The sequence below is a fragment of the Canis lupus genome, chromosome 4, assembly GCF_048164855.1.
Source record: "Canis lupus baileyi chromosome 4, mCanLup2.hap1, whole genome shotgun sequence".
Lineage (NCBI taxonomy): Eukaryota > Metazoa > Chordata > Mammalia > Carnivora > Canidae > Canis > Canis lupus.
Genome location: NC_132841.1, coordinates 81671971 through 81692950, shown reverse-complemented (window position 1 = coordinate 81692950; position 20980 = coordinate 81671971).

The window sequence follows — 20980 nt, the reverse complement described above, 5'->3', positions numbered from 1 at the left end:
TCTCTCTTTTACCCTGCCTTCACAATGATTTGTGATAGTCACAATGTGATAGTCACATTGATTTGTGACTATCAATGTTTTCATTGATTGAAAAATTTCAGAACCATAGTTTAGAAGAGACCATTTTCATGCTTGAAGCCACATTCTGTGTTGCTCACCTAGAAGTTCCTATCTTCAGCATCTTCTTTTTACCTGTCTTCCTCACCAGCCTGAAAACTATCCATTTTTCACTTGTAATTTCTAGTTAATGATTTTTTAGATAAAACCAATGTGATAATCCAAATAAGAATGATATTTTGAAGGTATATGTAAATTCGCTGAGATGAGACTTCAGCATCATAATGTTCTGTTCTTTGATTTTCTAAGTAATGGTATGTGATGTTAAGTGCATTGAGGACTTTTGGCCTATTAGGTGACAAGTTTCTAACATTAAAAATGACTATTATTATTTTCAAGAATTAAAAAATAAGAGCTTCCTATTTTAGAAGAACACTGTGTTAGGAACGAGAAGGCCTAGGTGTACATACTTTAAATTAAAAAGTGAATTAATCAGAATAAAGTCAAAGATAATTTGTATTTAATTAAAACATTTTCAAGAACTGCCATCTTGTTGAAAAGAAGATCTCAGTCATAAACTCTCTCAAAAGTCATATGAAGTATATACATTTAAATTCAATTTATTATAAATTAAAAGTTTGCACATAGTATTTTATTCAACGTAACTTAAATGTGTGCATCTCTTACTATGTTATAGCAAAGTAGTATTTTTAAATGTTTTAGTTGAATGCCAACTAATGAAATTATTTTGCTCATGTATTTGGTAGATTGTCATTAAATATCTGAAGTATTACCACAAGCTTAGAAATTCCTAAAGAAAAAAAAAAAGTTCTTTCCTGCCTGGTCATGTGAGCTTTCTGCAGGTTAATCTGTGTTCCTACAGGATTCGCTGTGTTAATACTGACCTTTGATGCTGTCGTGTAGGCATACACATCTGGGTGAATTCTTATAAGCACATGGTGTGAAGAGCACCACATCGATAGAAAAAAAGGATGTTGTATTAAATAGTAAATAGTTAATAATAAATATTAGTGCCAACTGAGCCATGACCTAGTTACTGGATTAATAGCATAATAATAAAATACACTCACTAATTTATGTCTAAATATAAAAAATATCATTTAAAGCTAAAATAATGCCTCATTCTGTTTCACAATAAAAAATGTATAGTCTACAAAATTCAGAATTTTGAAAATAATAGTATTAGATTATGGTTCTGTTAATTTATTGAAATCAGATAAAAATTATGAATGCAGAATAGCTTCTGTTAACCCCACTGTTTTTAAAAAATTAATGTGAGATGTGATCAATAGCCATGCAAGGGAAACCACAATTTTATCTCTGTTAACATCATCACTAATCAACAGGGTAATTTCCTTGCTGCACATAAAATTTAGTAATGTCAAAATAAAAATGCTCAGTTTTGCTTTCTAAGTATTTAATTAATGATTGTTCTGTAAAGGTCTTATTTTTTCTCACTATATTAAATCAGAAAGCTACTAATTTTAATATATTCCATTCATTTGCTACAAGGCCTTTTATTTATAAGTTAAATAACTTGTTTTATGGGGTGCCTGGGTGGCTCACTTGGCTGAGCATCTGCTTTAGGCTTGGCTCAGGATCTTAGGGTCCTGGGATTGAGGCCCTCCAGCTCCCTGCTCAGCAGGGAGTCTGCTTTTCCCTCTCCCTCTGCCCCTCAACCCCCTCACTTACATGCTCTGTCAAATAAATAAATAAATAAATAAATAAATAAATAAATAAAAAAAAAATAAATAAATCTTTTTTGAAAAGTAAGTTAAATAATCAGTTTTTATGCCTTAGTATTTGGCTATCACATTAACTCCACGAAAATTTTCTGATGTCCTATAGCAAACATTTCAGAAAGGACAAATATCTAACAATATTCTCTACTGCATGATTACCTTTCTTCTATCTTTTAGTCTGTGACTATATTATGTGACCTCCTTTATAACATGTTCATTGTTAACCAACTCACTAAGTTGTAAAATCTTGGGTCTGGTTGGAACCTTGGGAGTAAGCGTCTCCATAATCATTGTTTGAAAGTTGAATAGAATGAGTCAGAAAAATATTAAGCCTTGCTCAGTATTAACATGCTGATTTTCAGCAAAATTGGGACCTGTCAAACAAATGAATACTTAAGCATTTATTTATTCTTGTGCGTGCTGTCACAGATTTAGAAGCACGCTGAGTCACATGTCCTTTGGGGACTAAGGCACTTGTTAACTTGGAGCTGTATGTTTGAAGTCGAGGATTAAATCTTTAAGAACACTCGTTTGTGCAAATAATGCACCTTTATGTAAAGTCCTTTGGGTGATACTTCTCATCAACTCTCTTTGTAGACTTTGCAGTTTTATCTTTTTTTTTTTAATGAAAGATTGATGATCTATTTGCATATTTGCATTTACACTGTCTTACCCCACTTCCCAAATTTAAGAAAACAAATATTCACATTTTCAAGATCACTCCCCAGGGTTAGGGAACCAACCTATGGCTAATGGATTGAATTAATGGGACAGTGGAAAACAAACCGATGACCTCAGCTGTTTTGTTTTGATTTACCGTGACCTCACCAATTGAAAAACCAGTTTTTATGTCCCATGTAGAATTACTGCGGCTCTGTAGGCTGTAACTTATTTGACAAAGGTTAAGGCACATGGGTCAATGTAGACCAGAAAGCAGCTTTCATCATGATAATTTTCTCTGAAATAGAGTGTTGAAATATTATTACTTTTGGTCTAGGGTATGTTTCAATTCCCTAAAGAAATTTTTATCTCCTTATCTGCGGAAAGTACAGGGGAACACAGAATAATAAGCCCATAAAGAAGCCAAAATAATATCGGGTTTTAGCTTAAGGTAATATCTATTTTTTCAAAAACCAAATACACAAACAACCACAAAAGTGAATGAAGAGTTTAGAAGGCCAATGGTCTTTATTTTTCATTTATAAACTGGAAAGCAGCCTAGGGCTTTGGATTCTAGCTCCTTCATTTTCATGACTTCCCTGAGAAACCTCACCTAAATCTAGGTTCTAAAAGTTTCTAATCTGTGGTACTGAATGAAGGTGGGGGCCCTAATGAAGAGCTGGGGGAGACTATTAGCTCCAGTTTATAGGCTTGGGGATGTTTGTCTTTGTTTGTTTGTTTTGCCCACGTTCAGTTTTTTAAAATCCACCCAGATTTAGGAATTAAAGAGACTTATGTAAAATTATTGCTCACTTTTCACCAGCAGATCATATTCAAATATAGTTATTTCTAGTTGCTCATGTACTCTATGTTGTTATCATCATAAAAGTACTACTCATTGTTATGAAGGGTTAATATTAATACAATTTTTAAATAATTTGTTTTCAATAAAATTTTAACAAAGGCAATTTAGAAAATGCTCCATATGTATGCCTTCAGGAAAAATTTCTTCCAAGATAATGTCTTCCAAATATTGTTTCAATTATAGAACATTACATGGAAAAATTGTACTATAAATTGATCACCATCTGACAACATCTTATACTTTTTCTCTCATTTACATTTTCATTATTGGTCAATTATAAATGTAAAACTGCCAAACAATCTTTCACTGACTCAATGACACTTTTACAGGACTGAAGAGAATCTACAAAATAGCACAGTGTGTATAAAATGTTATGCAAAAAAAAAAATGTTATGCAATATAAAGCTATGTTTTGCTCCTTTAAAATATATCAGCTTTTGTGTTTGTGGCCATATCAACAAAACAATACAACTACTTGAAATTTTAAAAAATGCAGTCCACTCATTCATTTGGGGAATATAAAAAATAGTGAAAGGGAATAAAGGGGAAAGGAGAAAAAATGAGTGGGAAATATCAGAAAGGGAGACAGAACATGAGAGACTCCTAACTCTGGGAAACGAACCAGGGGTGGTGGAAGGGGAGGTGGGCGGGGGGTGGGGGTGACTGGGTGATGGGCACTGAGGGGGGCACTTGATGGGATGAGCATTGGGTGTTTTTCTATATGTTGGCAAATTGAACACCAATAAAAAATAAATTTATAAAAAATAAAAATAAAATAGATCAGCTTTTGTGTTTGTGGCTATATCAACAAAACAATACAACTACTTGAAATTTTAAAAAATGCAGTCGACTTGTTTTTAAAATGTCAAATAATATTTCTGGTAGGTTTTGGAAAAAACTCCATTGATTTTTAGTCTGAGTTAAGAAAATTTCAGTTCAACATAGACCCTGATCTGGTCTCTCCAGGGGAATTGGCGTGGTTTCATTTAGAAACATCTCATCCAATTGAAGCATTTGTATGTGTCTTTGGTGCTTAATTGATCTTGTCTAAACTGAGATATATTTGTTTGGGAGGTAAGATATCAATCTCAGAATATTTGTAGAGCCAAGTGTTTAGGCACAGCCCTGAATGTTATTTTTTCTTGTCTCTCTCTTTTTTTTTTTCTTTCATCTTGGGGGTCAGTGACAGCAACATACATTGGTAATTAGAATTTGTCTTGCCAACGGAAGAGGAGATGAAATATTTCGTTGTATAACTTTACACTAGAGAATGTGTGTGGTAGTTCTTGCTGTAGCATTATGGCTCACAGGCTGTGTGGCATTGTGCAAATGACTTAAATTCTCTCTACCTCCATTTCCTCATCTATAAAATGGAGGGGAAACAAGGCCTCTCTCTCCCTCTATATTGCTTTTAGTATTGTCACTACTTTAGAAATAACAACTGCTGCTATGGAAAACAGCATACAGGTTCCTCAAAAAATTAAAAGTTGAACTACCGTATGACCCAACAATCCCACCTTATGGTACATATCCAAAAGAACTGAAGTCAGCATATCAACGTGGTGTTAACAGCCCCTGATTCATTATAGTATTATTCACAATAACCAACACGTGGAAACATTCTAAATGTCCATTGACAGAAGAGTGGATTAAAAAATGTGGTATGTACATACCAGGGGATATTATTCCGTCTTAAAAAGGAAGGATGTTCTGCAGTTGGAGACAACATAGATGAAGAGGGAGGACATTATGGTAAATGAAATAATCCGTCACTGGAGGACGATTACTTACATGAGGCTCCTAAAGTCGTCAAACTCATACTATTACATGTGGAATAGTGGTTGCCAGGGCCAGGGAAGGGGGAAATGGGAAGTTTCTAATCAACAGGCATAAAGTTTCACTTATACAAGATGAATAAGCTCTAGAGATCAGCTGTACAACATTATATCTGTAATTAAAAATACTGTTTTGTGCCCTGAAAAATTTATTAAGAGGTTTAATCTCACGTTAAGTGTTCTTACTATAGTAAAACACAACTTAAAAAATACAATTGCTTGAAAACATATTTGAAATCATTAAAAGTTTTATAAGAATAAATCATGTAATCTCCTTCATATATGCAAAAACAGTGCTGCTTTCATAATGTACTTTGCCAATCTGGTCTAGTCTTCTGGAAAATCAACTGCTTTAATGGTATATAGTAAAACCTTTTTAATATTTTGGCTTACTTTAAAATATCTTTGTGTTCATTAAAAAAAAAGTCTGGGAAATAAAACCTAGTATATTATTATCCTTGAAAAGACACACACACATATCTGTATTTTTTTAATTAAATATTTTAAATATCACTATATGAATATTAGTAAATTGATTAGTAAACTGAATATTGCTTTAATCATAGAAAACAAATTATCATTAATGTTCAAAAAGGATTTTAGATTCACCTCATTTTATGAAGGATATATAGAATTACTCCAAGTACTGTGTTGTATTTAGGTAAGTCAAAGATTTAATTAAAGAATATATAACTGGGCAGCCCGGGTGGCGCAGTGGTTTGGCGCGGCCTTCAGCCCAGGGCCTGATCCTGGAGACCTGGGATCAAATCTGGCATCAGGCTCCCTGCATGGAGCCTGCTTCTCCCTCTGCCTCTCTCTCTCTCTCTCTCTCTCTGTGTCTCTCATGAATGAATAAATAAAATCTTTAAAAAAAATAAAGAATATATAACCATAAAACTTTATTTCTTAGACTTCTGAGGGAAAAGTCCTTAAATAGACATTGTTATATTATTTAGGTTAAAAAATAGTACATACCTATGTATTTCCTTAAAAATAATTTTTATGCATTTTCTTATATATTCAGCTTATGTTTACATATCAATATGGCCAATGTAATATATTTTTAATGTAATACAGTTTTGTTTTTTTTTTTTCCAGGGAGGGAGCTAATTTTGTTGGATGATTATCACTGTATAGTACTTCAGAGAGGCTTCCAATCAAATGTTTCAGCTAAAACCCAGGACTCAGGAAGTTAAGCATAAACTAAACTGCTCCACAAGGAAAAATAAATGAAGGCAGGGATTCCCACTTCAATCTCTTTAGGGGAAGACTCCCTAGACAGAGCTGGTTTGCAGTAAATGTTGAATGGGATTTTAGATGGGAAATGCTCTTATGTGGTAAGAGATCTCCATTGCTAGTATATCCAATAATACACTCATTCAACTTAAGATTTTTTTCAGTAAAGCCATGTAGAATAGGTTTCTTTTTCTTTTTCTTTTCTTTTTTTTTTTTTTTTAAGATTTTATGTATTTATTTATGAGAGACACAGAGAGAGGCAGAGACACAGGCAGAGGGAGAAGCAGGCTCCATGCAGGAAGCCTGAAGTGGACCTTCATCCAGGGACCCCGAGATCATGCCCTAAGCCAAAGGCAGATGCACAACCTCTGAGCTACCCAGGCGTCCCTAGAATGGATTTCTTTTAGAAAATTGTTAAGAAGTACTCTCCAGTGTTAGCTTAAAGAAGAAATAGAGGTTTTTCGAGCGAGGACGGTAGCCACATCTGGCTCTCCGTGTGTGTATGCAAATGTGTGTATGTGTGTGTGTTTTTATGCAGTTCAAAAAGAGTGCATTTAGAAGATTTGTAATAATTTATCAACAGCTCTATTCCTTTACATGCATGTATCAAAACTAAAATAAACCTATAATCCACAGAAATATTTCTCAAAATATTTTTTTCCTCTCTCTTCCATGAACTGCCATTATCCTCTGTAGCTACTCCTCTGTGCCCTCATTACTCTCTCCATTCATCTCTACCCCAAAACATCTTCCTTATTCTTTAAATAAGTGTATAGCTTTTTCCCTTTTTTTCAAATGTAAACTGTATTTATCATCTCACCTTAACCAGAGCCATTCCAGGTTTAAAAAAATTACCCATGTATCTATCATCTCTTGTAGGGGTGAGCAGTATTAGGCACCTCTGTGCCCACAGAAAGAATCAAATACTAGTCTTTATTTTTCCTTTGTTGACCTTAGCAGCTTAGCAGTCTCTGAGAGACTAATGGAGTGGGAAGACAAGAGTTTCTTCAATACCACATATCATGACCCTTTTAGTGTTCAGGTTCCTGTCGTACTTTTTGGAGGTCTTTGCTATGAAAGGCTCATTAACTCTTAGGAAGCCTGCATGCATAACATGGATGCTGCATGCAAAATTCCAGAGTCCAAATATTGGCTTCACCGCCAACTAGCTGTGAAATGCTAGGGAAGTCATTTATCCCTTCTACAACTCATTTTCCTCATCTGAAAAAGGGGGAACACAATAGTCCTACTTCATAGCTTTGTTTTAAGGATTAAGAGGTAATGTATACTTCAGAATGAGGTAATTTAATGGAAGTAGAAGGGAAATGTGTAAATCTCTTTTAATCATATACAAAATACAAAACCAAAGATCAAAACTCAGCATATGTATAATAAAATTTAAATAATTATAACATTTATTTCCTTCTATTAATAATGTCATCAACATTTTTTCTTTCTTTTTCAAATGTACCTTTAGTAATCTGTTGTCCAGTGGAGAATGACAACAGCAAAATGGCCTTTTCTTTACATCAATTCCCTCCTTTACTAGAGCATAATGTAGCACTCTTCAAATGTTATATGATAAAAATCATGTTTATCATCGTCATCGTCCTTAGGAAAACCCACGAAGCTGTTTCTGAGCTTACAAGAAAGAAAACATGGAAACAGAAAGGAAAGAGACAATTTGAAAAACTCCAGTCATTTTTTTCATATTCAGTACACCTTTTTCTTTAAAAGAAAATAAACTTACTATATTTAACAATTTCAAATTATAACTTATTCTAACCTTTTCAATTGTCTCCTACCTGTTTTTCAGCAATTAAAATTGCATCAATCAAAGCCAGTTTATCTACCTGAATTTTTATTCTGATTCCTTGTAAATCTGTTTGATGAGAATTTCAAGAGAATTAAAGATGCAGTAATCCAAAAAGTATGATTTCATTATCCCATTATAATAGGCACAGACATGACTGTGAAAAATCTGTTTTATCTCTCCATAATTGTCAAGATATCACCTACAAATTTTTCCAGATTTGTTTTTACCTAAAAATAGATCAATAAGATGGCTGCAGTGAACAGAGAGCTATGGTAAAATATAGAAGAATATTATAACAACATAGCTAAATCAATTGAGTGTCTTAAATTTCTCATCTAAATCATAGGCTAACTGTAATATGGTGTTTGTGCAAATTATTTCACACTTTTCAGATGTTGAATGAGTCAGTATCTAGGGATAAAATGTGTCATATATAAGCTTATTTATTATGTAAACTAAAAAAAGTACCACTTCATTTTTTTTCTGATTCCAATCTAATTAATGTAGTTGTTAGAGATTTCACAATTTAAAACTAGGTTTGCATAATAATTAAATTTTGGGGGGTTCAAGGGAGAGGCCTGGTTTTCTTTCTCTTCCCTCAAGGAAAAATTTCTAAATTTTCCAGTGCTAAATCTGTTTACTAAAAGATAGGCATTTCATCCAGATAGTTGAGGCAAACCACAAAACTGATAAGCCTGGTATCATTTCAAATCAAATTTAAAGTTTTAGAAATTCTGTTTCTCACCATCCTACTCATTTCACATTGGAAATTTTCAGCCACAGTAGTGTATCCAATTTGATATCTTCTGTATGTTTTAAAATAGCTATGCATCTTTATTGTTGATATCAGGAATATGTCATTTAGGACTATTATCAAAAAGTGTTATATTCCGCTTGTTGAAAATGTTGCAATAAGCAGAAATGCCCAGCTCTGATTAGCTTTTGGTACACAGCACCCTGGGTTAAATAAGAGAATGGAATTATCACTCAAACCACAAAGATTATTGAAAGCAAAGTATGTCTAAAACATTGACATGTGATTCTAGAAAAAGATTAACATAGACCACATTACAATTTATAGAACTCTCTCGAATACGGTTTTCAAAGAGGGAGGTGAAATAAGGCCAAAAAAGTTAAGAAATGTGTCAAAGTCATGCTGAGTGTTAGGTCAGAACTACAAGTTACACTATTGGAATGTAGATCTTAAGTTCTTTCTATTCCGCTGTGAACAATTTTAAAAAAATAGCCTTTAACTTTGTACTTATCTGGAAGAATTTTGCTTTCAAGTTGAAGAGTCATGAGTAATGTACATGACTCAAAAAGTGAGAAAGCCAAGTCAGTACGCAAAGTAGTGCTAAATCATATTTTAAATATCAGTGAGTGTTAACAGTTATGGAAGAATTCTTTATTTGGCAGATAGAAGTTGAATTAGATCTTAAAGAAATAAACAACTTGAATAGGATGTAAGGTGAGGCAAGGACCAGCTCTGCTTATTTTTAACAGGGCAAATTAAATGGCATATAATGATTTGAATACATCTTCCAAGTGCAGTTGTAGAAAATTCCATTTATACTAAAGTTGTATATATGTATGCATATGTATGTATATATGAATACATATGAAACTTTATATGTACGCGTATTTTGGATACAAATTTAAATAAATCTAAAATGAATTTCCAAATTTATGGACGAACCATGGTAAAGGAGTTATTATCATTACTATCATCATCATCTAAATATTTGAGAGCATTGTAAATAAAATGTCAACAGGAAGTTCTAGTTCAGTAATAATAACACAGCTCAGTATCAGCTGATATCAGACAAAGCTCCTCACGGAGAGGACAAAATATAAAATTAACTAAATGAATAAACAAATAAAACTTAACTGTTTCTTTCTTTTTTTTTTTTTTAACTTAACTGTTTCAAGAAAGGAAATAGCAAGTCATGAAAGGGAAAGCAAAAGGAAAGAATATCAGAAATCTGACTAAATGCAAACTTTAAAAAAAGGGAAGTATATTAAGTGAAATTTTTATAACACTATAATCTGAGTGACATCCTCAGCCTCTGGGGCATAAGTTGATTTATTAATTAGAAAGATACAGTCTTATTAATCTAAGGTGTCAGAAGAATTCTGGCGGCCAGACTGGCTGGAAATTGAGAAAGGAAGCTCTGTAAATAAGGAAGCCTCCCAAAAGGGGCAAGTCTACAATTTGCATGCAAGTCGCTTTGAGTGGATCCTGACTCAGACATGTAAATGGGAGACTTTGAGAAAACTGTCAGAAAACTATTGGAAAGCTAAACTGGCTGAGGTATAGAAGAAACAAAGTATGAAGTATGAACCTCAAAACATTAGTGAGGGCATAGTAAACATTTCAGATTTATCACTTAAGACTTAGAATCACCTCACCTTAAAATTATGACTACATTGCAGGGCTAAAGAAGTTGTCTTTGAAAAAAGGAAGGCATGACATCAAGTCTCTGTAAATTTAAGCTGACAGCAAGTAATTAGATTTTATACTAAAAAAATGATAAACATATTTTCAAGGATGTCAACAGAATTCAGTCTCTTCACACCATCATCTATACAGTATCCAGCTTATGGTGAAAAGTTACTAAATAGGAAATAACAAAAAAATGTGATCAAAGATCAAGGGAAAAAGCAATCCATAGAAATAGAAATTGAGGTAATATAGCTATTAAAATGAATGGACAAGAACTTTGAAATATGCGATAGACAGAATCCTAAAATGGTCTACCAAGGTTCTCTAGCCTAATTCCTGGGACCATAGTGTGATGAGCTATCACAACAATGATCATATCATGTTACGGGGGGAAAGACATAAAGCAGATAAAATTAAGGTTACTGCTTGTGGTGATCAATCTTGCTTAACAGTTTGGAGAATACTTTTGGATGAGATTAATATTTAAATCAGTAAACAGTCTTCTACCTTCTTGATTTGGATTACAAAAAAAAAAAAAATTGAAACATTAACACTGGCTTTTAAGATGGAGGGGCCAAATGCAAAACCTGAAATGGCTTCTAGGAAGTGAGAAGTTCTTTAAAAGCTGAAAATAGCCCTAGATATGAGCTAGAAAGACAACGGTTACAGTAGTCCTACAACCACAAATAGATGCATCTGCCAAAGAGAAGAATGAACTTGGAAATGGATTTTTTTCTCAGAGTCAGGGAATAAGAACAGCCCAGCTGACACCTTGATTTCAGCTTTTATGGGAGCCCATGAATCTAGCACATGCTAATAGAGTGCACCAAGATTAAGGACCTTAAAAAGTTTGAGATAATTAATGGGTATTATTTTAGGCAGCTAAGTTTATGGTAATTTGCTCTGGAGTAATAAAAAAAATACAAAGCAGGTATTATTCACTCTCATTTTTTTAAATTTTATTTTTAAGTAATATCTACACCCAACATGAGGCTTGACCATAAAAGCCCGGGATTAAAAGTCACATGCTCTACCAACTAAGCCAGCCAGGCACCCCTTAGCAGGTATTAGAAATTCTTAAGTTCATGGGCTTACACACACAAAAAATGTGGTCATAATAAACAAACAGGCAATATAAAAAAAAAAGTAGAAACTACACTAAAGAATCAAAATAACAATTCTATATGAAAGCTATAACATCTGAAATTTAAGAAAAATGCATGAATTTACTAGCAGATTGAAGATGTCACAAGTAAAAAATGTAAAATTTAATGAAGATCCAATATGAAATAAAAAGAGAAAATCAAACCAAAAAATGAAAAATGAAAAGTAATAGAATCTCGGTGACTTGTAAGAACTATCAACCACGATAGTACATACCTAATTAAGATAACAGAATGAGTAGAGAAAAATAGTGGGAAAGAAAAAAAAAATTATTTGAAAAATAATAATTGAAAATCTTGCAAATTTGGTGAAAACATTATATTAGAAATCTAAGAAGCTCAGCAAAAGATATATATATATATATATATATATTTACATATATATATATATATAATGAATAAAGGCCCACATGAGCAAACTGCTGAAAATCAGAGCTAGAAAATTTATTGAAATTGGCTTTAAAAAAATACATTATATCCAGGAAACAATGATAGGAAAGATAGTAGACTTTTTATCATTAATAAACTAAAACAACAACAAAAAATGTAATGATCATTTTAGAATTCAATATCCAATGAAGACCTCCTTCAAAAGAGAACACAAAATAAAAACAATTTAGAAAAAAACAAATATTGAGGAAATTCCTGCACTACAGGCAACACTAAAGAAAATTCTTCATAATAAAAGGAAAATTGAACAAGATAGGAACTTGAATCTATAGAATGAAGTGAAAAGCATCCAAAAATTAAGTATATGGGACAATATGAAAGATAATATTGTATTTCTTTTAAATTATTATTAAAAATATATGACTGTTTCCTATAAACATTAAAACATTATAAAGATTCAGTGATAAGACACTATGGTATTGACCTAAGCTTTGTAAACTTGATCAATGAAGCAGAAGACAGAAACTAATGATAGCCCACATTTATATAGACAATTGATTTTCAACAGAAGTGCAAGAAATTCAGAATGAATGTCTTTTTCTTTCTTAATATTTGTTTATTTATTTTAGAGGGGGTAGGGGCAAAGGGAGAGAGAGAGAGAGAGAGTTGGTTCTAAGCAGACTCCCCATTCAGCATGGACCTCAATGCAGGGCTTAACATCATAACCGTGTGATCATGACCTGAACCAAAACCAGGAGTTTAATGCCCAACTGACTGTATCACCCAGATATCTAGAATGTCTTTTCTTTTCCTTTCTTCCTTTCTTCCTTTCTTTCTTCTTTCTTTCTTTCTTTCTTTCTTTCTTTCTTTCTTTCTTTCTTTCTTTCTTTCTTTCTTTCTCTTTCTTTTTCTTTTTATTATTTTGAGTATAGTTAACACACAATGCTGCATTAGCTTCAAGTGTACAACAGAGTACTTGTTCACAAGTACAGCTACCATCTGTAACCATACAATGCTATTAACAATCCACTGTCTATGTTCCCTATGCCGTACATTTTATTTCCATAACTTATTACACAGTGAAAGTCTTTTCAACAAATAGTGCTGTATCAACTAGATAAATGTTGGGCCAAAAGCTCCTAAATCCTCACTTAATTCCACTGACAACAATTAATTTGAGATGGATGGCAAGCCTAAACATAAATGTTAAAACCATAAAACTTCCAGGAGAAAATGTAGGAAAGAATCTTCATGACCATGGTGTAGATAAAGATTCCTTAGAATAAAAGAGGAAAAAATGAAACATGAAACAAAAAAGAAGCATAGAAAAAATATAAATTTGATTTTATCAAAATTAAAATATTCAGATTTTGGGTTTCAGTCCTAGTATGTAACAAGTTTGTAAGTTATCATATTCTGTATTTACAACAAAAATTGACTTAATAAACTAAAAATGAATTACTTCTTTTTTCATTCCATCAAGGAATTGAGGTTGCAAAGCCAATTTTTTGAAACTGGAAAGACAAGTAAATCCAGAGATTCAAAGCTGAGATTTGCCTACCTGGAATACAGACTCAGGAGTCATAAACTTGAAGGACATTCAAAGGTAATTTTGGTGAATTTTTGGAGTTTGAATGTGTACTAGCTTGAAAGTGAAAACCTCCTGAGCCTATGGCCTTGGGGGTGGGGGTGCTGCACAAGCTTGTGAACTTTATCTTCAGAAAACTCACCAGATTCTCAAAGAACTCTTCAAGGCTCTGGCAGTGTAAAAAAAAAAAAAAAAATCATTGTAAAATATACCTAAAGCATTCTCTCTAGGGTAGCAATATTTTATCAAAACCTTATCCCAATTAGAGAAGATCTCTCCTTCAATTTTGTCTCCCATAAAGGTCCTATGTCAGATAAGCAGAAGGGGACAATGACACTTAAAAAAACAAAACAGAGCAAAACACTTGTGAGTGTTAAAACCCAGAGAAAGAGCCCACTGAAACACAGAGATGTAGTCATAAGTTTTAAAATGTTTCCCTTCCCACTTAGCAACAGGTCTTTAGCATAATAATGCATTGCTGCTGAAATGAGGGCAAGAAACAGACTCTCTCTGAGGAAATAACAAGAATATTTAATCAATAGGTAATACAAGCAGAGAGACAAACTAAGCAAGAATCAGGAAAACATTCTAGAAATTAAAAACTCTATAAAAGACTAGGACTGTTTTAGATAGAGTCATCACTAGCTTAGATATAGCCGAAGAATCAGTGAGCTTGAAAAGAAGTCAGTAGAGACTTCCTAAACTGAAATGAAAGATTAAAAAAAAAAAAAAAAAGTAAGAAGAAAGAACATTAGAGAGTATCCAAGATATGGGGGACAATTTTAAAAAGTATAACATATAATTTATAAACTAAAAGGAGAAAAAAAGAGAATGGAGAAGAAATATTTGTTGAATTGATGGTCAAAAACTTCACAATTAAAAACAGACATCAAAACACAGATTTAGGAACCTCAGAGAACCTCAAGCAAAATAAATTTAAAAACATAAACAAAAACACATCTAGGTTTTCACAATGTAGGAAACCAATGACAAAGAGAAAATCTTGAAAGCCAGAGGAGGAAAAAAAAAAAAAAAAAAAACTATATAAAGAGGAACAAGGGTAAGAATTACAATGGGGCTCTCCTCAGAAACTATGCAAGCAATAATAGAAAACAAAACAAAACAAAACAAACTATTATACTTAAATTACTAGAAAAATAAACAGACAAAGAAAAATCAAAAGCAAAAGCAAAGAAATGCCAACCTAGAATTCTATGTCAAGGAGAATTTTCCTTCAAAAGTGAAGAAGAAATAGACTTTCTCACACAAACAAAAACTTTTAGAACTCAGGGTCATGCAAGAAATATTAAAAGAAATTCTTCAGGGGGAAAGAAAAGAATGTAAGCCAGAAACTCAAATTTTTATAAGAGGGAATAATGTCAGGGAAGAAATAAGTGAAGATAAAATAAATCTTTTATTTTTCTTATTCTTATTTTATGTAAAAGTTAAGGTTTATCTAAAGGAATAACAGTAACAAAATATTGAGGGATTACAGCATATGCATGTGAAATCAATGGCAGTATTGTCATGAAGGATTAAAGGAAAGAATTAATAACTTGCTGTTGTAAGGTATCTGTACTATATATGAAGTGGAATAGTGCTAGTTGAAGGTAGGCTTAGATTATTTAAAAATGTATATTGGAAACTTGAGGCCAAACACTTCTTAACACAAAGGGGAGAGATCAATGAAACTGCATAAAAATCTCAGTTAAAACCAGAGAAAACAGAAAATGAAGGTACAGAGGGCAAAGAAAAAAAAAAAACAATGAATAGATGATGTTATATGACAGATATTAGTCCAACTATGTCAATAATTATTGAAAATATGCATTATCTAAATAGACCAATTAAAAGGCAGATTGTCAAAGGGCATAAAAAATAATAAGAACCAACCAATTGTTATCTGTATATAATTCTTTTTAAATACAAAGACAAAAATAAGCTAAAGTTATAGGATAGAGAACCGTAGTTAACCAAGTTAAATCTAAAAAAAACAAACCCACAAAAAAATGCCTGGAGTAGCTATTTTAATTTCAAGTGAAGCATACTTCAGAAGAAAATTATCAAGAAAAACAGGAGATATTATATTTTGATAAAGGAGTGATTCTCCAAGGTGACATAACAATCCTAAACATCTATACAACTAACAACAAAACATCCAAATATATAAGGTCAAATCTAAAAGAACTGAGGGAAAAATAAATTCACTCATAATCAGACTTCAGCCTTTTGTCAGTAATTGATGGATAAAGCGATGGAACATCAATAAAGATATAATTGACCTCAACAGCACCATCAATCAACTGGATTTAATTAATATTTATGGAACTATACAGCATTATACATATTCTTCTAACAAACTGCAGTGCATCCATACAATTGACTATTATTTGATGAATAAAAATCAGCTGTTAAGTTAGAAAAAGACTTGGGTGAATCTTAAATGCTTATTGGTAAGTGAAAGAAGTCAGTCCACAGAGTACATCGTAGTCTGTATGGTTTCAATTATATGACTTTGTGGAAAAGGAAAATTGCAGAGATAGTAAAAAAAAAAGAGTGGTGGTTTCTAGAAATTTAGAAAACAAGTGGAATTGAATAACTGAAGCACAGGGAATTTTTTAGAGTAGTGAAACCAGTCTGGATGATATGGTGGGTACACGGCATAATGCATTTGTCAGAACCCAAAGAACTTTACAGCAGAAAAAATAAAATGCTTATGTATGAAAAATTTAAAACATCATTTAGGAAGTCTGCACATCTGAGAATAGAACCCGGACTGTGATGAAGCAGTCTAGTTGCATTACAAATAAATGAAGCAACCTCCCTGAGAGGAGTCAGGAAAAAAAGTACTGACAAGTAATTTTGGAAATGAAGGGATTCTGTAAGAGTAAAAGCAAAAACAACTGTACAGAACTGTACAGAAGCACTGTACTCCAGCTAATCAAATTGGTTCACGTGGAGTTATTGGTTAATAATTCTGATACCCTATACAGTTTACAGTAAGTGAACAAAGAAGTATATTGTTGACAGACTGGGGGAGCCTCGTTTTTTAAACTTTTCTAACACCAAATGCTGGCAAGAATATAGAACAGTAGGAATTCTCATACATTGCTGGTCAGAATGCAAAATGTAAATAGCCGGTTTAGAAGCATCTTGCAATTCCTTACAAAGCTAAAAATGGGCTTAGCATATGATACAAGAAACCTTCTTCTAGACCATCTTCTAGGTATTCACCCAAATGAGTTGAAAATGTATGTCCACTCGAAAATCTGCATAAGAAAGCTTATAACAGGTTAATTCATAATTGCCCTAAATTAGAAGCAACCAGGATGTTCTTAATAAGGAAACGGGTAAACAAACTGTGGTATACCCATTCAATGGAATGTTATTTACTAATAAAAAGAAATGAGCTAGCAAGTCATAGAAGATAGAGGAATGCTAAATGCATGTTGCTAACTGAAAGAAGAGAGTCTGGGGGCACCTGGGTGGCTCAGTGGGTCAAGCGTCCGACTATTGGTTTCGGCTCAAGTCAGGATCTCCTGGGTCTTGGGATTCAGCCCCGTGTTGGGCTCTGTGCTCAGTGTGGAGTCTGCTTGAAAGATTGTCTCCCTCTGCCCCTCTCCCACTTTCTCTCTCTCTTTCTATCTCAAATAAATAAATAAATCTTAAAAAAAAAAAGAAAGAAAAGAGAGTCTGAAAGGGCGACATACTATACAATTCCAACTAAATGACTTTCTAAAAAAAATTATAACACTTGTAGAGACAGGAAAACAATCTACCAAGGGTTCTATAAAGATATGGGGAGAGACAGATAAATTGTTGGAGTACAAGGCACTTAGGGTAGTAAAACTATTGTGTATGAAACTGTAATGGTGGATACATAATATGCAATTGTCAAAACCTATAGAACACACAACACAAAAAGTGAACTCTTGTAAACTATGAGTTTTAGGTAATAGCGTATCAAGATTGGCTCATCAAAAAAAAAAAAAGATTGGCTCATCAATTATAACAATATACCTCATTAATGCAAAATATTAATAAGGGAAACTGGGTAAGGGGGAAAGGTGATATATGAGAACTCTCTATGTTCCCTGTTCAATTTTTCTATTAATTCTAAAACTGCTCAAAAAGTAAACTGGATGAATTATAGATAAATAAACAAATCATAAACACACACATACACTCGAAGAAAATGAGGGAGTATGTTAAAGAGACACAGAGGTGAACTGAAAAATTTCCCAGTAGCCAAAGCTAGAACATTTTGAGCAACAAAGATTCACAAAGTATTGCTGTACTTTAACCCAAAGTATTGAATATATATGTCCATGAGTTCCTACTGATAAAAACAAATTACCGAATTAATAAAATAATGGTGGGAAACCCAAATCTCCAGTGCCAAATAATTCCAAAACCATTCATGCAAACACTGTCTTCAGGGTGGTACCCTTCACTTTTCCTCCCTTAAGTTTGGGTTGTGTAGAGTGAAACTCTTCCAAGTAATAGAATAAAGAATGAGAAAGGGGAAGGAGTGTGAATAACTTTTATTTTGGAGAAAATTCACAAATATCTCCTCAGCTAGTTCATCAAGGTCAACCTCAGCAATAGTAAGTGGGTTGATAGTATGCATCTGATGAAAATGGCGTTTGACCTTTGTGGGTCTTACTCTTAAATATATGTAATTTCAGTCTAATCAAAAGAGAAATGCTAGACAAATCCCAGTTGAGAGACATTCTAGAAAATCCTTGACCAGCACTTCTTAAAACAGTTACAGTCATCAAAGACATTTAAGAAACTGTCACAACCAAAAGGAGCCTAAGGACACAAAGATACTACAGGTAATATTTATCCTGGATGGGATCCTGCAACAGAAAAAAGATATTTGGGGGGGGGGGGAGGAAACTTAAGGAAATCTGAAAAAATATGAACTTCAGTTACTTTTTTTTGGGATTTCAGTTACTAATAGTGTTTTGATATTGTTTCATTAACAGTAACAAATGTACCTTATTAATATAAGATATTATTAATAAAGGAAACTGGATGTGTAGTATATGAGGATTCTTCTATTATCTTTGCAATTTTTGTGTATACATAAAATTGTGTCAAAGTAAAAAGTCTATTTTTAAAGATTTTATTTATTCATTTATGAGAGACAGAGTGAAGGAGGCAGAGACATAGGCAGAGGGAGAAGCAGACTCCCTGCAAGGAGCCCGATGGGGGACTCAATCCCCCAGGGCCCAGGATCACGCCTTGAGCTGAAGGCAGATGCTCAACCACTGAGCCACCCAGGAGTCCCAATAAAAAGTCCATTTAGAAAAGTTTTTCAAAAAAAAAAAGAAAAAAAAGAAAGAAAAGATTTTCAATTTGAATCTTTTTGAAACTTAAGTGAATAAGCTAGACAAGAATACATACACCCGGTATTTATATTCAGAATATATGGACTTCCTATAGACTGATGATAATAGTAACAATAATATAATAACAAATGAAGTAGCTTAAACATTATAAAGGAAATTATATGAAAGGCCAAGAAGAAACTAAATACTCAACATCATGAGTCATCAGAGAAACACTAATGAAACTATCCCCTACCTAATATAATGGGTAAAATTAAAAATTCTGTATGCACTAAATTTTTACAAGGACTGGAGCAACCGACTCTCACAAACATTGGTCATGGGAAATGTAAAATGATGCCACCACTTTGGAAAATTGGCAAGAAAATTGGCAATATTTAAACCTTAAAGATAGACTTGCCCTATAGTGCAGCAAACATATTTCTAGGTATTTAACTAAGTGAAATAAACACCTAGGTCCACCAAAGAAAAGTTGCTCCTGAGTGCTTATAGCAGCTTTATTAATAAAGAACAAAACTGAAAGCTCAAAGGTCCTTCAACTAATTAGATACATCCATGACCCCTTATTTACACAATGGAATAGTTCTCTGTAATGAATGGACCTTTAAAACACAAAACATGGACACATCTCAAAACATGGTGATAAAAAAGTCAGAAACAAAATAATATACTCTCTGATTCAATTTATATGAAGTTCAAGAATAAGCAAAACTAATTCTGTGTAGATAGAAATAAGAATAGGGTTTACTTATGAGTGGATGGGGATTAGTTTGAAGTGAGCATAAAGGAACTTTCTAGAGGGAAGAAAACATGTTTCGTCTTAATCGTGTTTGCCCTTACGTGGGTCTCTGCATTTGTAAAAGCTCATTAAATTAAGTTCTCTGCAGTTTATTGTATGTAAAACTTATCTCAATATAACATTTGTCATGTTGGATGAAGAGCTATTAAACTATGAGTTGTTTATAGCTTCGCATAGTAAATATTGGGAAGCAATTTATTTTTGCCGCAGTTTGATTCTTTTTTGAGTAAGTTGATGACAGATTCTTTTTTTTTGTTTGTTTGCAAGACATAGCATGCTCACTTATTTGTATACATCATGCATTCACATGGGATGCCATATATATATATATATATATTTATATTTATATAAAAACATATATATATATGGTTTTGCCTTATTACCCTCTAATTATGTAACATAAGTACTTGAAATGTCATTTTTTTCCTTTAAAAAAATCTTGTAATTCATACTGAGAAACCGAAGGCACACGAAAATAATGGGTGAGATGTTCTAAGTTTCCCATTCACAAGACTGGCGGTTGCTGTATTCCAGGGGAAGAGACGTCAAAGTATATACAGTAGGGGGAAAAAAGGACTGAAAATGTACTATAGAACTGAGGGCAGCAAAAGAACAGACGGTCTAGAATGACAACCACGATTTGTAGGTTGCAGTACAATTTACACATTAGTAAGAGTTTACCTGGGTGATACAGTTATGTCCCTCAGGCAAAGAGCTCCTTATGGAGGGCAGATGGCGTGCCTATTTCCCTGGTGTCAGAATCTAGGAATGTCTGTTTTACTGTTTATTTTAAATAAACATTTCTCCTTCTACTGAAATATTATACTCTATGCTGCAGAAAGCAGAAGGGCTGATGATGCAGCATAAAAATTGGAAACAGCCATAAGAAGCCAGGGCAGCAGGTGCACCTGGCGGAAGAATGGAAAAGGCACAGTGTGTCACGGCTAGCAGGCAACCAGAAGAAATGCACAGGCACTTTGTGGAAAGAAAAAAGTCGGTGACAAATAG